The sequence below is a fragment of the Entelurus aequoreus genome, linkage group LG02 (assembly GCF_033978785.1).
Source record: "Entelurus aequoreus isolate RoL-2023_Sb linkage group LG02, RoL_Eaeq_v1.1, whole genome shotgun sequence".
Classification (NCBI taxonomy): Eukaryota; Metazoa; Chordata; class Actinopteri; order Syngnathiformes; family Syngnathidae; genus Entelurus; species Entelurus aequoreus.
Genome location: NC_084732.1, coordinates 6,417,016 through 6,436,560, shown reverse-complemented (window position 1 = coordinate 6,436,560; position 19,545 = coordinate 6,417,016). Strand labels below are relative to the sequence as shown.

Here is a 19,545-nt window from a genome sequence, read left to right as displayed (position 1 = left end):
TGAAGTAATTAGTTTACTTTAATTTACATGTGTGACCTAATAAACAAAAAAAATAAAATAAAAAATAAATAACATATAAGCTAAAAACAGGAGTAAACATAAACATTTTTAATTAAATTAATTAATTAAAATGTATTAATCAAAATCAAAACATTTATTAAAGGTAAAAACAAAATACAAAAATAAATGTAAAAATTTGAATTAAAACATTGATAAAAATAAAAACAAAAATTAAAACAGAAGCAGAAAGTTGGATACATTTTGAGGCTTATTTAATCTTCAGTAGCATTAAGCTAAATAAAAAAATTAAATTAAATATAGAAACAAAATTGAAAATAAAAATAGAATTGAAAATACAAATAAAGTAAATAAAAAACACACACGTTGTGTTTTATTTAATTGTACTTTAGTAATTATTACATTGTTATTTAAAATGTGCTAACAGTAATTTCATTTGAGGGTTCATTTTAATATTGACTTGAGGTTTGAGTTTAACATTTCATCAAAATATAAGAATAGATTTTTTTTTTAAAGAAGAATAAATAATTACAAATTTAATAAAAAACTAAGGAAAACATCCAAAATCTAAGATTTTAATTAAAAATAAAAACGTTTCATAAAATAAAATGAAAACCAGAAATAAAAGTAAAAATTAAAATTAAAACATAAATAAAGAACTTAATAAAAACAGGAATAAACATAAAAAGTAGTAGTAGTAGTAGTAGTAGATGCTGCATGTTTACTAGGTCATACAAACTCAAGGTCACACCTTCCCTGCTTGGGAATTCTGGTCTCTAGTTGGAGGCGTGGGTTCAAATCCCACTTCTGACATTGAACTTTTGGGGCCAAGTTAAAGTTTAGAAAATAAGAGCAACTTCCTGTCATATGTCAGAATTTCACCGTCTATTTTTTTGTGTTTGTTGTGTCCTAAAATACTTCAATTCGCAGCAGTTTTTACAGAAAGTTGTGTCAAAATTTGCAATGATTTGGATGGAATATTAAAAAAAAAATTAAAAAAACATAACATTAAAAATATATATATATACATATCAGAATCAGAATCAGAATAGTTTTATTGCAACTGAGAGCAGATATTGTACAGTACGTGTATGTTGTCACATGTCAGGATGGCCGAGTGGTCTAAGGCGCCAGACTCAAGGTCACACCTTCCCTGCTTGGGAATTCTGGTCTCCAGTTGGAGGCGTGGGTTCAAATCCCACTTCTGACACTGTCCTTTTGCCAGACAGTCTGAAAAGTAGACACTAGGTGGCAGCAAAAGCACATAACAAACACAGCTGAGCTAAAATGCAGCTTCCTGTCATATTTAGTTAGCTTCTTCATGTTGTTAACTAGCTGCACACGCTGGAACTTTCTGACGAACCATCCACATTTTGACACCACAGTCACATGTCAGGATGGCCGAGTGGTCTAAGGCGCCAGACTCAAGGTCACACCTTCCCTGCTTGGGAATTCTGGTCTCCAGTTGGAGGCGTGGGTTCAAATCCCACTTCTGACACTGTTCTTTTGGGGCAAAATCAAAGTTTGGAAAATAAGAGCAACTTCCTGTCATATGCTAGAATTGCGCCGTCATTTTCTTTGTGTTTGTTGTGTCCTAACTTTATATCAAAATGTCATTTCAGGAATTTGTTCCCAATGTTTTAGGTGTTCTTTTTAAACTTGATCTGAAAAAGTACAGAATTTTAACAAAAAAAGGAAAACAAATACTGTATTGATGTTTTACTTATTTGATACCGCACACACTTAAAAGTAGACACTCGACACCAGAAACAATTTTTTTATGACAAAAATAGAATTAAAAAAGCAAAAAAATATACAAAAACGTATTATCGACACATGGATCTTAAGTTGACTTTGCGATTTAAAAGTTGAAAGTAAAAAAAAAAATGTATAGGGTTAGGCTGTCATTGCTCAAAAAATAATACTGAATCAAAATCAATGTTGTTATGAATTATTGACCTATTGAAGGCTCCAATTACTTCACATCAAATATTCCACTTTTAGGGGAAAATACTGCATATTTTTTATGTTTGCCATTAAAAAAAAAAAATGTACGACAAAAATTGAATAAAAAAAATAAAATGAAATATATATATATATATATTTATATATATATATACATTTACATATATATATATATATATATATATATATATATATATATATATATATATATATATATATATATATATATATATATATATATGTATATATATGTATATATATATATATATATATATATATATATATATATATATATATATATATATATATATATATATATAAATTTAAAAAAAAAAATATATATATATATATATATACACATAACCCTATATATATATATATATACATAACATAATATAATCGACACATGGATCTGAAGTTGATCTAGAGATTTAGTACCTGTCGTGTCAGGATGGCCGAGTGGTCTAAGGCGCCAGACTCAAGGTCACACCTTCCCTGCTTGGGAATTCTGGTCTCCAGTTGGAGGCGTGGGTTCAAATCCCACTTCTGACATTGGGCAAAGTTATAGTTTGAAACTTCTTCTGAATTGTCTTTCTGTCTTGCCTCTGGTGAGGGCGGTCGCATTTTTTTCCGCTCCCTTCTTCTCCCCGCTTGCTCTTTTCGTTTTTGTCTTGTCTGAACTATTTTGAAGCCTCTTTCTTTGCGCTGTCCTCAAATCTAAACGGAAATGGAAATGATCAGCTGGACTCTCGACGCAATTGACAAAACCTTTTCGACGAGGAAAAGAGGTTCGGGGGAGCCTGGCTGCCCTGATGGAACCATTGCTTCGGGGTACGTGAGAGACTCCTGGGATAAATGGAGAATCATGTGCCTCTCAGTCCTTTCCATCGAGGACGTGGACGACATCTACCTATTTGGAACCGTGACCGCGGGGCACCTGCTGATTGGGCTGGGCATTGCTCTGGTGTATTGTCAAATTCGTAAGACGATGGCAGCCACTCAAGGAGCTCAAAGGCTGTTCGTCGCAATGGAAGGATTGGGTCGGGCTGTGGGAACACAGACTGGGGCGATTTCTAAACTGAATCGCAAGATGGATCACATCATGGAGAAGCTTGCTGAAAAGGAAAATTGAATTGAATATGAGAGCACCCAGCATAGACAAATAGAACAGACAAGTCATTGTTTTGTCTGCTCGCGGAAAACAAACATCCTAATCTACGATTTGACTCCCTCGAATGGTGCTTCCATGGCTGTAGTCTCCTTGTCCACAAACAGACAATTGTAGGATTGCAAGCTTGTGACTTCAATAATTGATTTGTTGTTCATTATTCCCTCATATTATTGAAATTGAAAAAAATAAATAAATAAAACACATTCCATAAAATTTTCGGTAAAAGCTGCGAATTCAAATATTTTCGGACACAACAATCACAAAGAAATTGACAGGGAAATTCTGGCATATGACAGGAAGCAGCTTTTCTCAACTTTAACCCAAAAGTACATTGTCAGAAGTGGGATTTGAACCCACGCCTCCAACTGGAGACCAGAATTCCCAAGCAGGGAAGGTGTGACCTTGAGTCTGGCGCCTTAGACCGCTCGGCCATCCTGACAGTTAAAAAGTAGCACATCAACGACTGAGAGCAGACTTTGTACAGTAAGTGATTGTTTTATTTTGGTTTATTATGGTTAGTTTGTATCTTCTTTTTTGTCATAAAAACCCCCCCAAAACTTTGTTTTTCTGGAAAACATAAAAAATATTCAATATTTTCCCCTAAAAGTGGAATATTTGATGTGAAGTAATTAGTTTACTTCAATTTACATGTGTGACCTAGTAAACAAAAAAAATAAATAAATAAATAAAACATAAAAGCTAAAAACAGGAGTAAACATAAAACATTTTTATTAAATTCATTAATTAAAATGTGTTAATCAAAATCAAAACATTTATTAAAGGTAAAAACAAAATACAAAAATAAATGTAAAAATTTGAATTAAAACATTGATAAAAATAAAAACAAAAATTAAAACAGAAGCAGATTTTCGGGGGAATTGTTGTGACACAGAATGTTTGAATTTGTAGCAGTAGTTTCACAAAGTTAGGGTAAAAGTTGGATACATTTTGAGGCTTATCTAATTTTCAGTAGCATTAAGCTAAATAAAAAAATTTAATTAAATATAGAAACAAAATTGAAAATAAAAAATAGAATTGAAAATACAAATAAAGTAAATAAAAAACACACACTTTGTGTTTTATTTAATTGTACTTTAGTTATTATTGCATTAGTATTTAAAATGTGCTAACAGTAATTTCATTTGAGGGTTCATTTTAATATTGATTTGAGGTTTGAGTTTACCATTACATCAAAATTGGGTTCAAATCCCACTTCTGACATTGAAGTTTTGGGGCAAAGTTATAGTTTGAAATCTGTTCTGAATTGTCTTATGCTGTATAAAAAAGATGAAATAAAAATATATAGACTAGGAAGTCAAGACGCTGCTGTGTGTGTAAATGTTTGTATACTACTTTACCACCGTTTGGAACATTACTTTTACAAAGTCATTATACTCTCTCATTACTTTCCACAAAAGTGATACAATTATTACTGTCCACAAGTTTCAGACATTCTCCGTGTATGTTTTACACTTGAAAAGTCTTCAGCCATCTTCAACTGTTGACAACCATCTATAGTAGTCATTGTTCTTCATCACAAAAAGTTCAATGTCAGAAGTGGGATTTGAACCCACGCCTCCAACTGGAGACCAGAATTCCCAAGCAGGGAAGGTGTGACCTTGAGTCTGGCGCCTTAGACCGCTCGGCCATCCTAACATATGACAACCATTTACATGTATGACCTGGTAACCAGGCAGAATCTACATGTTAGACATGTTGAAGTGTGATGATAATATCTCATGGTTTCTCATTTACAAAAACTTATAATGGACGGACGGATCTTAAGTTGATCTAGAGATTTAAAAGCTGAAAGGAAGACAAAAAAAATGTATGACTTAATTTAACACTTTTTTGAGTGGGACCCTTTTGGATCCCCGATAATTTTAGAGTGATTTTTTATTTTTTTGGAACCATCAATGCTCAAAAAATTGTAATAAATCAAAATCAATGTTGTTATAAATTATTGACATCCAATATTCCACTTTTAGGGGAAAATATTGAATATTTTGTGTGTTTGCCATAAAAAACATTTTTTTAATGAGAAAAATAAAATTAATCAAACAAAAAAAATATAAAAATTTGTAATCGACAAATGGATCTGAAGTTGATCTAGCGAATTAAAATGTTAAAATTTAAAATAAAAAAATGTTGTATGACTTATTTTAACACTTTTATGGGTGGGACCCTTTTGGATCCCCGAGAATTTTTGCGGATTTTTTTTTTTAAACTGTCATTGCTCAAAAAATAATAATGAATCAAAATTAATGTTGTTATGAATTATTGACATATTGAAGGCTCCACATCAAATATTCCACTTTTAGGGGAAAATATTGAATATTTTGTGTGTTTGCCATAAAAAAAAAAGATATATATTAATGACAAAAAAAGAGTAAAAAAAATTACAAAAAATATATAAAAACTTAAAATCGACAAGTGGATCTTACGTTGATTTAGATATTTAAAAGTTGAAAGTTAAAAAAAAAAAGTATGACTTATTTTAACACTTTTATGAGTGGTACCCTTTTGGATCCCAGAGAATTTTAGTGGGTTTTTTTGGGGTTTTTTTAACTGTCATTGCTCAAAAAATAATAATGAATCAAAATCAATGTTGTTATAAATTATTGACCTATTGAAGGCTCCAATTACTTCACATCAAATATTCCACTTTTGGGGGAAAATAACCATAATAAACCAAAATAAAATGATCACTTACTGTACAAAGTCTGCTCTCAGTTGTTGATTTGTATGCTTGTTAACTGTCAGGATGGCCGAGCGGTCTAAGGCGCCAGACTCAAGGTCACACCTTCCCTGCTTGGGAATTCTGGTCTCCACTTGGAGGCGTGGGTTCAAATCCCACTTCTGACATTGAACTTTTGGGGCCAAGTTAAAGTTCGGAAAAAAAGAGCAACTTCCTGTCATATGTCAGAATTTCACCGTCTATTTCCTTGTGTTTGTTGTGTATATAATATAAATATAATTAAAAATATTAAAAATAATTATAATCGACAAATGTATCTTACGTTAATTTAGCGATTTAAAAGTTGAAAGTAAAAAAAAATGTATGACTTATTTTAACACTTTTATGAGTGGGACCCTTTAGGATATTAGTAGTAGTAGTAGTAGTAGTAGTAGTAGTAGTAGTAGTAGTAGTAGTAGTAGTAGTAGATGATGCTGCATGCGTGCGAGATTCCTGGGATAAATGGAGAATCAGTCCTTTCCATCGAGGACGTGGACGACATCTACCTATTTGGAACCGTGATCGCGAGGCACCTGCTGATTGGGCTGGGCATTGCTCTGGTGTATCGTCAAATTCGTAAGACGATGGCAGCCACTCAAGGAGCCCAAAGGCTGTTCGTCGCAATGGAAGGATTGGGTCGGGCTGTGGGAACACAGACTGTGGAGATTTCTAAACTGAATCGCAAGATGGATCACATCATGGAGAAGCTTGCTGAAAAGGAAAATTTAATTGAATATGAGAGCACCCAGCATGGACGAATAGAACAGACAAGTCATTGTTTTGTCTGCTCGCGGAAAACAAACATCCTAATCTACGATTTGACTCCCTCGAATGGTGCTTCCATGGCTGTAGTCTCCTTGTCCACAAACAGACAATTGTAGGATTGCAAGCTTGTGACTTCAATCATTGATTTGTTGTTCATTATTCCCTCGTATTATTGAAATTGAAAAAAAATAAAAATAAAAACATTCCATAAAATTTTCGGTAAAAGCTGCGAATTCAAATATTTTCGGACACAACAATCACAAAGAAATTGACAGGGAAATTCTGGCATATGACAAGAAGCAGCTTTTCTAAACTTTAACCCAAAAGCACAGTGTCAGAAGTGGGATTTGAACCCACGCCTCCAACTGGAGACCAGAATTCCCAAGCAGGGAAGGTGTGACCTTGAGTCTGGCGCCTTAGACCACTCGGCCATCCTGACAGTTAAGAAGCCGCACATAAACAACTGAGAGCAGACTTTGTACAGTAAGTGATTGTTTGATTTTGGTTTATTATGGTTAGTTTGTATCTTCTTTTTTGTCATAAAAACCCCCCCAAAACTTTGTTTTTCTGGAAAACATAAAAAATATTCAATATTTCCCCCTAAAATTGGAATATTTGATGTGAAGTAATTAGTTTACTTCAATTTACATGTGTGACCTAATAAACAAAAAAAATAAAATAAAAAATAAATAACATATAAGCTAAAAACAGGAGTAAACATAAACATTTTTAATTAAATTAATTAATTAAAATTTATTAATCAAAATCAAAACATTTATTAAAGGTAAAAACAAAATACAAAAATAAATGTAAAAATTTGAATTAAAACATTGATAAAAATAAAAACAAAAATTAAAACAGAAGCAGAAAGTTGGATACATTTTGAGGCTTATTTAATTTTCAGTAGCATTAAGCTAAATAAAAAAATTAAATTAAATATAGAAACAAAATTGAAAATAAAAATAGAATTGAAAATACAAATAAAGTAAATAAAAAACACACACGTTGTGTTTTATTTAATTGTACTTTAGTAATTATTACATTGTTATTTAAAATGTGCTAACAGTAATTTCATTTGAGGGTTCATTTTAATATTGACTTGAGGTTTGAGTTTAACATTACATCAAAATATAAGAATAGATTTTTAAAAAAAAGAAGAATAAATAATTACAAATTTAATAAAAAACTAAGGAAAACATCCAAAATCTAAGATTTTAATTAAAAATAAAAACGTTTCATCAAATAAAATGAAAACCAGAAATAAAAGTAAAAACTTAAATAAAACTTAATAAAAACAGGAATAAACATAAAAAGTAGTAGTAGTAGTAGTAGATGCTGCATGTTTACTAGGTCATACATATAGGTTGTTATCATATGTCAGGATGGCCGAGTGGTCTAAGGCGCCAGACTCAAGGTCACGTCTTCCCTGCTTGGGAATTCTGGTCTCCAGTTGGAGGCGTGGGTTCAAATCAATCAATCAATCAATCAATGTTTATTTATATAGCCCTAAATCACTAGTGTCTCAAAGGGCTGTACAAGCCACAACGACATCCTCGGTGTCGAGTGGGTCTGATATAATATTGTGAAAGTCCAACACATCAGCGAAAGTCCAGTCCATGGTGGGGCCAGCGGGAACCATCCCGAGTGGAGACGGGTCAGCAGCGTAGAGATGTCCCCATCTGATGGACAGGCTAGCGGTCCACCCCGGAGCAGAGTAGAAAAGAAAAGAAAAGAAACGGCAGATCAACTGGTCTAAAAAGGGAGTCTATTTAAAGGCTAGAGTATACAAATGAGTTTTAAGATGAGACTTAAATGCTTCTACTGAGGTAGCATCTCTAACTTTTACCGGGAGGGCATTCCATAGTATTGGGGCCCGAATAGAAAACGCTCTATAGCCCGCAGACTTTTTTTTTTTTTTTTTTTTTTTTTTTTTTGGGCTCTGGGAATCACTAATAAGCCGGAGTTCTTTGAACGCAGATTTCTTGCCGGGACATATGGTACAATACAATCGTCAAGATAGGCAGGAGCTTGACCGTGTAGTATTTTATACGTAAGTAGTAAAACCTTAAAGTCGCATCTTAGGTGCACAGGAAGCCAGTGCAAGTGAGCCAGTATAGGCGTAATATGATCAAACTTTCTTGTTTTTGTCAAAAGTCTAGCAGCCGCATTTTGTACCATCTGTAATCTTTTAATGCTAGACATAGGGAGGCCCGAAAATAATACGTTACAGTAATCGAGACGAGATGTAACGAACGCATGGATAATGATCTCAGCATCGCTTGTGGACAAAATGGAACGAATTTTAGCGATATTACGGAGATGAAAGAAGGCCGTTTTAGTAACACTCTTAATGTGTGACTCAAACGAGAGAGTTGGGTCGAAGATAATACCCAGATTCTTTACCGAGTCGCCTTGTTTAATTGTTTGGTTGTCAAATGTTAAGGTGGTATTATTAAATAGATGTTGGTGTTGAGCAGGACCGATAATCAGCATTTCCGTTTTCTTAGCGTTGAGTTGCAAAAAGTTAGCGGACATCCATTGTTTAATTTCATTAAGACACGCCTCCAGCTGACTACAATCCGGCGTGTTGGTCAGCTTTAGGGGCATGTAGAGTTGGGTGTCATCAGCATAACAGTGAAAGCTAACACCGTACTTGCGTATGATGTCACCTAGCGGCAGCATGTAAATACTAAAGAGTGCAGGGCCAAGAACTGAACCCTGGGGAACTCCGCACGTTACCTTAACATAGTCCGAGGTCACATTGTTATGGGAGACACACTGCATCCTGTCAGTAAGATAAGAGTTAAACCAAGACAAGGCTAAGTCTGACATCCCAATACGCGTTTTGATACGCTCTAATAAAATATTATGATCAACAGTATCGAAAGCGGCGCTAAGATCAAGAAGCAGCAACATAGATGACGCATCAGAATCCATCGTTAGCAATAGATCATTAGTCATTTTTGCGAGGGCTGTCTCCGTAGAGTGATTTGCCCTGAAACCGGATTGAAAAGGTTCACAGAGATTGTTAGTCACTAAGTGTTCATTTAGCTGCTGTGCGACAATTTTTTCGAGAATTTTCGAGATAAACGGTAGGTGGGACACCGGCCGGTAGTTCACCATGAGGTCAGGATCGAGGTTAGGTCTTTTGAGTAGAGGATGAATAACCGCTTTTTTGAATGCTAGAGGAACAGTACCAGAGGAAAGTGATAGGTTTATAATATTTAACACTGATGGACCTAATAAAACAAAAAGCTCCTTGATAAGTTTCCCAGGAATTGGGTCAAGTAAACATGTTGTTTGTTTTGTCCCATTTACACATTTTAACAATTCCTCCAATGTTATTTCATCAAAGAGAGAGAAACTATTTTGGAGGGCAATGTCCGTCGTATATACAGTCATATTTGTGTTAATAGAACCCAGTTGTGGCTGGGATGCATTGTCTTTAATCTCTTTTCTGATGAGTTCAATTTTCTTATTAAAGAAATTCATAAAGTCATCTGCTGAGTGGGTGGAGCTACTGGGAGGAGTCCCTTGTTGGGTTAGCGATGCTACTGTACTAAACAGAAATTTAGGATCATTTTTGTTGAGGTGGATGAGATTTGAGTAATATTTAGCTTTAGCTGAGGTAAGCATGTGTTTATAAGTTATTAAACTATCACTCCATGCTTGATGGAAAACCTCAAGTTTAGTCGCACGCCATTTGCGTTCCAGCTTTCTACATGATAATTTCTGGGCTTTAGTTTCTTCTGTAAACCATGGGGTACGCCTTTTAGGGGCCCTTTTTGGCTTTAGCGGTGCTACAATATCAATGGTGTCGCGCAGGGCGTCGTTAAAGTTGTTAGTGAGGTTATCAATAGAGCCCACATAATTTGGGAAAGGTGCCATTACTGAAGGCAGTAGGTCAGTAAGAGTCGTCGTTGTGGCAGTATTAATGTTGCGGCTGCTATAGTAGTTATTATTATTATTATTAGTTTGTTGACAATGAGTCAGAACTTCGAATTTTATAAGGTAATGATCGGACATTACTTTAGTGTACGGGAGTATCGTAACTTTAGAGGTGGTGACACCCCTGACAAGCACTAGATCTATCGTATTACCGTTGCGATGCGTGGGTTCATTTATTATTTGTGTAAGACCACAGCTATCAATTATAGTCTGGAGCGCCACGCATGGAGGGTCCGATGGGGTATTCATATGGATGTTAAAGTCTCCCATTATGATTATATTGTCGGCGTGCGTCACTAGATCAGCAACGAACTCTGAAAATTCATTGATAAAGTCCGAATAGGGCCCAGGGGGGCGGTAGATGACAGCCAGGTGGAGAGGCAGCGGTGTGACAAACCTCATAGTGAGCACCTCAAACGAGTTATATTTATTATTTAGGTCCGAGGTAAGGCTAAAGTTTTTGTTGTATATTAGTGCAACACCCCCACCCCTTTTAATGGGGCGGGCAATATGCGTTCCCGCATAGCCAGGAGGAGACGCCTCACCCAGCGCAAAAAATTCGTCTGGTTTGAGCCAGGTCTCGGCTAAACCAACGACATCAAGATTGTTGTCTCTGATGACTTCATTAACTAATAACGTTTTGGAAGACAATGACCTTATGTTTAAAAAGCCCATATTATAGGTAGTGGGCTGTTTTGAGGAGTTTTTGTTGAAAGTATCCGTAGTAGCAATATTAATAATGTTACGTTTATTATGCATAGTGCACTTTAAATAATTTCGACCATATCTAGGAATTGATATGACAGGAATTTTTAGATTGTTTGCCACCTCAGTAAAATGCATGTCCACCTCTGACGCAGAAAAAACATTATGTGAGTTGTATATTATTCTAAGAGAATTGCTATGTGTGCAGGGATTATCCAGCCTGGCGCTGGCTCGTTCTAGCTTAACAGACTCCTTATTAGCGCTTCTTTGTGGATTAGCATTTAGCTTTTTCGTTAGCCCCGCTAACAACAAAGCATTTAGCTTTGTTGTTAGCCCCGCCCGACACCCCCGCTTCTGCTTCCGAGCGCACCGCTTACGTCTCTTTCGCTGACCGTCTCCGCTGGTAGTCGACGCCGCTGCTTCAAAGGCCACTGCTGGATGTAGCTCGCGAAGAATTCCCAAGCTAGCGAGCAGGTCCATCGTACACGCATCTATCAGCCCAAAATGGCCCGATCTCTCCACATCCAGAATTGTAAGTCGGTCGTAAGTGATCACGGAGTGAACACGCTGTGAGCCAGCCATGAAATTGACTGAATTGAGGGGTATTTTTGCCCTCACTTCCAGGAGCGCTCGCACGAAGCCGCTGCTCTGAAGCGCAGCCATCTTGGATTCATATATTGATATATCTATCCCACTTGATATATCTATATGATATGATGGGATATGATATATCCCATTGATATATCTATCCCACTTCTGACATTGAAGTTTTGGGGCAAAGTTATAGTTTGAAATCTGTTCTGAATTGTCTTATGCTGTATAAAAAAGATGAAATAAAAATATATAGACTAGGAAGTCAAGACGCTGCTGTGTGTGTAAATGTTTGTATACTACTTTACCACCGTTTGGAACATTACTTTTACAAAGTCATTATACTCTCTCATTACTTTCCACAAAAGTGATACAATTATTACTGTCCACAAGTTTCAGACATTCTCCGTGTATGTTTTACACTTGAAAAGTCTTCAGCCATCTTCAACTGTTGACAACCATCTATAGTAGTCATTTTTCTTCGTCACAAAAAAAGTCATGTCAGAAGTGGGATTTGAACCCACGCCTCCAACTGGAGACCAGAATTCCCAAGCAGGGAAGGTGTGACCTTGAGTCTGGCGCCTTAGACCGCTCGGCCATTCTGACATATGACAACCATTTACATGTATGACCTGGTAACCAGGCAGCATCTACATGTTAGACATGTTGAAGTGTGATGATAATATCTCATGGTTTGTCATTTACAAAAACTTATAATCGACGGACGGATCTTAAGTTGATCTAGAGATTTAAAAGCTGAAAGGAAGAAAAAAAAATGTATGACTTATTTTAACACTTTTTTGAGTGGGACCCTTTTGGATCCCTGATAATTTTAGAGTGATTTTTTTTTTTTTTGGAACCATCAATGCTCAAAAAATTGTAATAAATCAAAATCAATGTTGTTATAAATTATTGACATCCAATATTCCACTTTTAGGGGAAAATATTGAATATTTTGTGTGTTTGCCATAAAAAACAAATTGTTTTAATGAGAAAAATAAAATTAATCAAACAAAAAATATATAAAAACTAAGTTTTGGGGTTTTTTTTATTTAAAAAAAAGAAGATACAAACTAACCTCTTTTTTGTCATAAAACCCCCCCCAAAACTTTTTTTTCCTGGAAAACATAAAAAATATTCAATATTTCCCCCTAAAAGTGGAATATTTGATGTGAAGTAATTGGTTTACTTCAATTTACATGTGTGACCTAGTAAACAAAAACAAAAAAATAAATAAATAAATAGCATATAAGCTAAAAACAGGAGTAAACATAAACATTTTTTCTTAAATTCATTAATTAAAATGTATTAATCAAAATCAAAACATGTATTAAAGGTATAAACAAAATACAAAAATAAATGTAAAAATTTGAATTAAAACATTAATAAAAATAAAATCAAAAATTAAAACAGAAGCAGAAAGTTGGATAAATTTTGAGGCTTATTTAATTTTCAGTAGCATTAAGCTAAATAAAAATAAATAAAAATAAAAATAAAGTATTAAAAAAAAACACACACTTTGTGTTTTATTTAATTGTACTTTAGTAATTATTACATTGTTATTTAAAATGTGCTAACAGTAATTTCATTTGAGGGTTCATTTTAATATTGATTTGAGGTTTGAGTTTACCATTACATCAAAATATAAAAATAGATTTTTTTTAAAAAGAAGAATAAATAATTACAAATTTAATAAAAAACTGAAGGAAAACATCCAAAATCTAAGATTTTAATTAAAAATAAAAACATTTCATAAAATAAAATGAAAACCAGAAATAAAATTAAAAATTAAAATTAAAACATAAATAAAGAACTTAATAAAAACAGGAATAAACATAAAAAGTAGTAGTAGTAGTAGTAGATGCTGCATGTTTACCAGGTCATTCATGTGAGTTGTTGGTCATTTTTCTTCATCACAAAAAAGTCATGTCAGAAGTGGGATTTGAACCCACGCCTCCAACTGGAGACCAGAATTCCCAAGCAGGGAAGGTGTGACCTTGAGTCTAGCACCTTAGACCGCTCGGCCATCCTGACATATGTCAAACACTTACATGTGTGACCTAATAAACAAAAAATATTTAAATAAAACATAAATAAATAATAATAATAAATAATGATAAAAATTGTGATTTATATTAAATCAATTAATTAAAATGTATTAATTAAAATCAAAACAGTTATTAAAGGTAAAAACTTGACAAATTTGAATTAAAACATTAATAGAAATAAAAACAAAAATGAAAACAGAAGCAGATTTTGGGGGTGAATTGTTGTGACATAGAATGTTATGAATTTGTAGCAGTTTTTTAACAAAGTTACAGTAAAAGTTGGAATAATTTTGAGGCTTATTTAATTGTCAATAGCATTAAGCTAAATTTAAAAAATAAAAATAAAAACAGAAACAAAACCGAAAATATAAATACAATTAAAAATACAAATAAAGTAAATAAAAAACACACATTGTTTTGTTTTGTTTGATTGTACGTTAGTTATTATTACATTATTAGTTAAAATGTGCTAACAGTGATTTCATTTGAGGGTTCATTTTGACACTGATTTGAGGTATCAGTTAAAAATTTTAAAAAAATAGATGAAAAATAAATTTAAAAATTAACAAAAATAAAATGAAAACAAAGGAAAACATCAAAACTAAGATTTTGATTAAAAATAAAAACATTTCATAAAATTAAAATTAAAACCACAAATTTTAATTAAAATTAAAACATAAATAAAAAATACAATAAAAAAGAGGAATAAACATAAAAAAATAAGATTTTAATTTTTTTAAAAAAGAATTATACAAAAATAAAATTAAAAATTTAAATTTAAAAATTAATAAAAATACAAACAAAAATGAAAATAAGTGAAGAATTTTGGGCGAGAATTGTTGTGACATAGAATATTTGAATTTGTAGCAGTTTTTTCACAAAGTTACGGTAAAAGTTGGAATAATTTTTAGGCTTATTTAATTTTGCAATAGCATTAAGCTAAATAAAAAATAAATACATAAAAACAGAAACAAAATGGAAAATAAAAAGAGTAAATAAAAAACTAAAATAAAAATAATTATCTGCTCTCCTAAAATACTATTTATAACATTTGCTAGCTCTTAGTGGAGTCCTTTTGTTTTTAAATAATAATAATAATTTGGAGCAGTTAACATTAAAACGTTGCATCGAGGGTTCCAAACTTTATATAAACAGATGATATTTATTATTAAATATAGAAAAAAACAACCCGTTTAGGTTAATAGGCTAAATGATCTAAATTATTGTTTACGAAAACATTATTTTGTATTGATTAAAAGCTGAGGGCAGTGAACAGAAAATGTCTGCCGTGGCGCACTTTGGAGACCCTGACCCAGTAAAACCCATACTTAAATTATTGTATTGTTTTAATTAATAATACCTAATAATAGTAATAATTAATTACAATTACATAAAGAAACACCACCAAAGTCTTCCTTATCGTCTGCTGTCTGCTCTGTCGTCCACAAGTTTCACAAAAAGAATTATACAAAAATAAAAGTAAAAAATTAAAACAAAAAAATATATAAAAATAAAAACAAACGAACATTTTGGTGGGGAATTGTTAAGACACAGAATATTTGAAGTTGTAGCAGTTTTTTCACAAAGTTACGGTAAAAGTTGGAATAATTTTGAGGCTTATCGAATTTTTCAGTAGCATTAAGCGAAATAAAAAATAAAAACAGAAACAAAACCGAAAATAAAAATAGTAAATAAAAAATACTATTTTAAAATACTATGTATAACATTTGCTAGCTTTAGTGGCGTTCTTTTGTTTTTTTAAAAATAATAATAATTTGGATTAGTCAACATTAAAACATTGCATCGAGGGTTCCAAACTTTATGTAAACAGATGATATTTATTATTAAATATTTAAAAAAAAAAACCAGTTTAGGTTAATAGGCTAAATGATCTAAATTATTGTTTACTAATACATCTATTTTTTGTTTACTAATAATAATAATAATAGATTTTATTTGTAAAAAGCACTTTGAGTAAACAACCTCAAAGTGCTACAGTGTATTAAAAAAAGAAAAAGAAAAAGATAATAAAAATGTTTAAAAAATAAAAACTAGAACAGCCAAATAGCTACAACTAGCATGAATATCTAAAAAAAAAATTAAAAATTTTTTTAAATTTTCCTGATTGAACTCTCCTGAAGGAATCAATAAAGTACTATCTATCTATCCATCTATCTAAAAAAAAAAAAGGCTTTTTTTTAAAAAGAAGGGTTTTTAAGCCTTTTTTAAAAGCATCCACAGTCTGTGGTGCCCTCAGGTGGTCAGGGAGAGCGTTTCACAGACTGAAAAAACTAAAAGCTGAGGGCAGAATGAATTAAGTGGACCCCGACTTAAACAAGTTGAAAAAACGTATTCGGGTGTTACCATTTAGTGGTCAATTGTACGGAATATGTACTTCACTGTGCAACCTACTAATAAAAGTCTCAATCAATCAAATCAGTGGAGAGAAAATGGCTGCCGTGCCGCACTTTGGAGACCGTGACCCCTAAATGGGCTCTGAGCTCTAACGAGGGCCCACAAAAACACCGAAGCGGAGTCTTTTCCCGAGGATGCGGGTGCGTCAGTGATTGTGTGGGAGAGTTCAGGCCGACCTTCACACATCAGCTGCATGACAATCAGTTGGTGGCGTCAGCAGGAGGAGACCGGGCCGCAAATTGAAAAGATGTGGTGTAGGGACAGATGTGACACGCGGGGAAAGAAGGAGTTTAAATGGTGTCAGCTCACCTCTGAATGGAAGCTCTTGTGGAAGGGAAAGATGTTCGCTGTGCAAAATGAGAAGAAGCAGGAGATGACAATCTCTCTCTCTCTCTCTCTCTCTCTCTCTCTCTCTCTCTCTCTCTCTCTCTCTCTCTCTCTCTCTCTCCGCAGTCCAGCAGGACTCGGGGTCAGCAGGCGTGCACGTACTGCCATCTAGCGGCGGCGTCCTGTCACGACACGACGGTCAACATGTGTCTTGAGCTGCAGCAAAAGATCGTCTGTTTGGTGACATGTGGGGCTTTACGCGGCTCCCGCCACCAGGGGGCGCAGTCGCACATCAACAGCGTGTTGCTATGATGTTTGTTTCAGTATTTTTTTGGGACATTGGTTTGTTTTGTGGGGGGATTTTTTTTTTTTAAATCAAAATGTTGTGCTGCATTTTACATACTTTTTTAAACCTTGATGTATATATTTATTTTAATTTCGAACCAGAATTATCTATCCGAGTTGAAAAAAAATTAATAAATAAAAAAAACGGTTGAATATTATTATATATATATATTTCTTTTTTTTTTTTTTTTTTCATTGTATATTTTATAACTTATTTACTAATAAAAAATTAAAATTTGAATGATTTTTTTTGTTCTGGTTTTCAATATAAAAAAAAATGTAATCTAATTTAGTTATAAATTACCTAAAAATACCAAAAAAAAAAGTGCTGTCTAACAAACACTAATTTTTACCTATATCAGGGGTCGGCAACCCGCGGCTCTAGAGCCGGCTCTTTAGCGCCGCCCTAGTGGCTCTCACGTCCCACTGGGAGGAGGCCCCGCGGCAGGCCAAGGACCAGATGGGGGGATTACATCTCCTCTCTGGCCTGGGAACGCTTCGGGATTCCCCAGGAGGAAGTCGCAAATGTTGCTCTGGAGAGGGAGGTCTGGGGGTCTTTGCTGGGGCTGCTGTCCCCGCGACCCGATTCCGGATGAGCGGTTGAAGATGGATGGATGGATGGATAGTGGCTCTCTGGAGCTTTTTCAAAAATATATGAAAAATGGAAAAAGATGAGGGGAAAAAATATATTTTTTGTTTTAATATGGTTTCTGTAGGAGGACAAACATGACACAAACCTCCCTAATTGTTATAAAGCACACTGTTTATATTAAACATGCTTCACTGATTGGAGTATTTGGCGAGCGCCGTTTTGTCCTACTAATTTTGGCGGTCCTTGAACTCACCGTAGTTTGTTTACATGTATAACTTTCTCCGACTTTCTAGGACGTGTTTTATGCCACTTCTTTTTCTGTCTCATTTTGTCCACCAAACTGTTAACGTTGTGCATGAATGCACAAAGGTGAGTTTTGTTGATGTTATTGACTTGTGTGGAGTGCTAATCAGACATATTTGGTCACTGCATGACTGCAAGCTAATCGATGCTAACATGCTATTTAAGCTAGCTATATGTACATATTGCATCATTATGCCTCATTTGTAGGTATATTTGAGCTCATTTAGTTTCCTTTAAGTCCTCTTAATTCAATTTATATCTCATGACACACCATCTGTATGTAATATGGCTTTGAATTTTTTGCGGCTCCAGACAGATTTGTTTTTGTATTTTTGGTCCAATATGGCTCTTTCAACATTTTGGGTTGCCGACCCCTGACCTATATTATTATCAGACACGTTTTTTGTTGAACAAATTGGCAGAAATTATCTTACAATTAATCTTTTATCATACAGTTTAAGTGTAATTATATATATGTATATATATATATATATATATATATATATATATATATATATATATATATATATATATATATATATATATATATATATATATATATATATATATTAGGGCTGCAACTAACGATTAATTTGATAATCGATTAATCTGTCGATTATTACTTCGATTAATCGATTAATAATCGGATAAAATAGACAAACTACATTTCTATCCTTTCCAGTATTTTATTGAAAAAAACAGCATACTGGCACCATACTTATTTTGATTATTGTTTCTCAGCTGTTTGTACATGTTGCAGTTTATAAATAAAGGTTTATTTAAAAACAATAAAAATAAAATTTAAAAAAAAAAAGCCTCTGCGCATGCGCATAGCATATATCCAACGAATCGATGACTAAATTAATCGGCAACTATTTTTATAATCGATTTTAATCGATTAGTTGTTGCAGCCCTAATATATATATATATATATATATATATATATATATATATATATATATATATATATATATATAAGTTGTTGCAGCCCTAATATATATATATATATATATATATATATATATATATATATATATATATATATATATATATATATATATATATATATATATATATATATATATATATATATATATATATATATATATAAGGGCTGCAACAACTAATCGATTAAAATCGATTATAATATATATATATATATATATATATATATATATATATATATATATATATATATATATATATATATATATATATATATATATATATATATATATATATATATATATATATATTAGGGCTGCAACAACTAATCGATTATTAAAATAGTTGCTGATTAATTTAGTCATTGATTCGTTGGATCTATGCTATGGGCATGCGCAGAGTTTTTTTTTTTTAATAAAAAAAAAAATCTTTTTTTTTTTTAATAAACCTTTATTTATAAACTGCAACATTTACAAACAGCTGAGAAACAATAATCAAAATAAGTATGGTGCCAGTATGCTGTTTTTTTTCAATAGAATACTGGGTAGAATAGAAATGTAGTTTGTCTCTTTTATCCGATTATTAATCGATTAATCGAAGTAATAATCTACAGATTAATCGATTATCAAATTAATCGTTAGTTTCAGCCCTAATATATATATATATATAT

General features: G+C 32.9%; 9 non-coding genes across 9 annotated transcripts; 4 read left to right on the top strand and 5 right to left on the bottom strand.

Annotated features, from left to right (window-relative positions):
• The first annotated feature begins 1,121 nt into the window (after nt 1-1,121).
• On the top strand, nt 1,122-1,228 carry trnal-caa (transfer RNA leucine (anticodon CAA)). Its single transcript has 2 exons — nt 1,122-1,159; nt 1,183-1,228. It is a non-coding gene; the product is annotated as a tRNA-Leu (tRNA).
• Nucleotides 1,229-1,409: 181 nt separating this feature from the next.
• On the top strand, nt 1,410-1,516 carry trnal-caa (transfer RNA leucine (anticodon CAA)). Its single transcript has 2 exons — nt 1,410-1,447; nt 1,471-1,516. It is a non-coding gene; the product is annotated as a tRNA-Leu (tRNA).
• A 912-nt stretch (nt 1,517-2,428) lies between these two features.
• Nucleotides 2,429-2,535, top strand: trnal-caa (transfer RNA leucine (anticodon CAA)). The gene is made up of 2 exons: nt 2,429-2,466; nt 2,490-2,535. It is a non-coding gene; the product is annotated as a tRNA-Leu (tRNA).
• A 951-nt stretch (nt 2,536-3,486) lies between these two features.
• trnal-caa (transfer RNA leucine (anticodon CAA)) lies at nt 3,487-3,593 on the bottom strand. Its single transcript has 2 exons — nt 3,556-3,593; nt 3,487-3,532 (listed from the first exon to the last, which is right to left on the bottom strand). It is a non-coding gene; the product is annotated as a tRNA-Leu (tRNA).
• Nucleotides 3,594-4,703: 1,110 nt separating this feature from the next.
• On the bottom strand, nt 4,704-4,810 carry trnal-caa (transfer RNA leucine (anticodon CAA)). The gene is made up of 2 exons: nt 4,773-4,810; nt 4,704-4,749 (listed from the first exon to the last, which is right to left on the bottom strand). It is a non-coding gene; the product is annotated as a tRNA-Leu (tRNA).
• Nucleotides 4,811-5,912: 1,102 nt separating this feature from the next.
• trnal-caa (transfer RNA leucine (anticodon CAA)) lies at nt 5,913-6,019 on the top strand. The gene is made up of 2 exons: nt 5,913-5,950; nt 5,974-6,019. It is a non-coding gene; the product is annotated as a tRNA-Leu (tRNA).
• A 969-nt stretch (nt 6,020-6,988) lies between these two features.
• Nucleotides 6,989-7,095, bottom strand: trnal-caa (transfer RNA leucine (anticodon CAA)). The gene is made up of 2 exons: nt 7,058-7,095; nt 6,989-7,034 (listed from the first exon to the last, which is right to left on the bottom strand). It is a non-coding gene; the product is annotated as a tRNA-Leu (tRNA).
• A 5,304-nt stretch (nt 7,096-12,399) lies between these two features.
• trnal-caa (transfer RNA leucine (anticodon CAA)) lies at nt 12,400-12,506 on the bottom strand. The gene is made up of 2 exons: nt 12,469-12,506; nt 12,400-12,445 (listed from the first exon to the last, which is right to left on the bottom strand). It is a non-coding gene; the product is annotated as a tRNA-Leu (tRNA).
• A 1,321-nt stretch (nt 12,507-13,827) lies between these two features.
• trnal-caa (transfer RNA leucine (anticodon CAA)) lies at nt 13,828-13,934 on the bottom strand. Its single transcript has 2 exons — nt 13,897-13,934; nt 13,828-13,873 (listed from the first exon to the last, which is right to left on the bottom strand). It is a non-coding gene; the product is annotated as a tRNA-Leu (tRNA).
• Between the last annotated feature and the right edge of the window lie 5,611 nt (nt 13,935-19,545).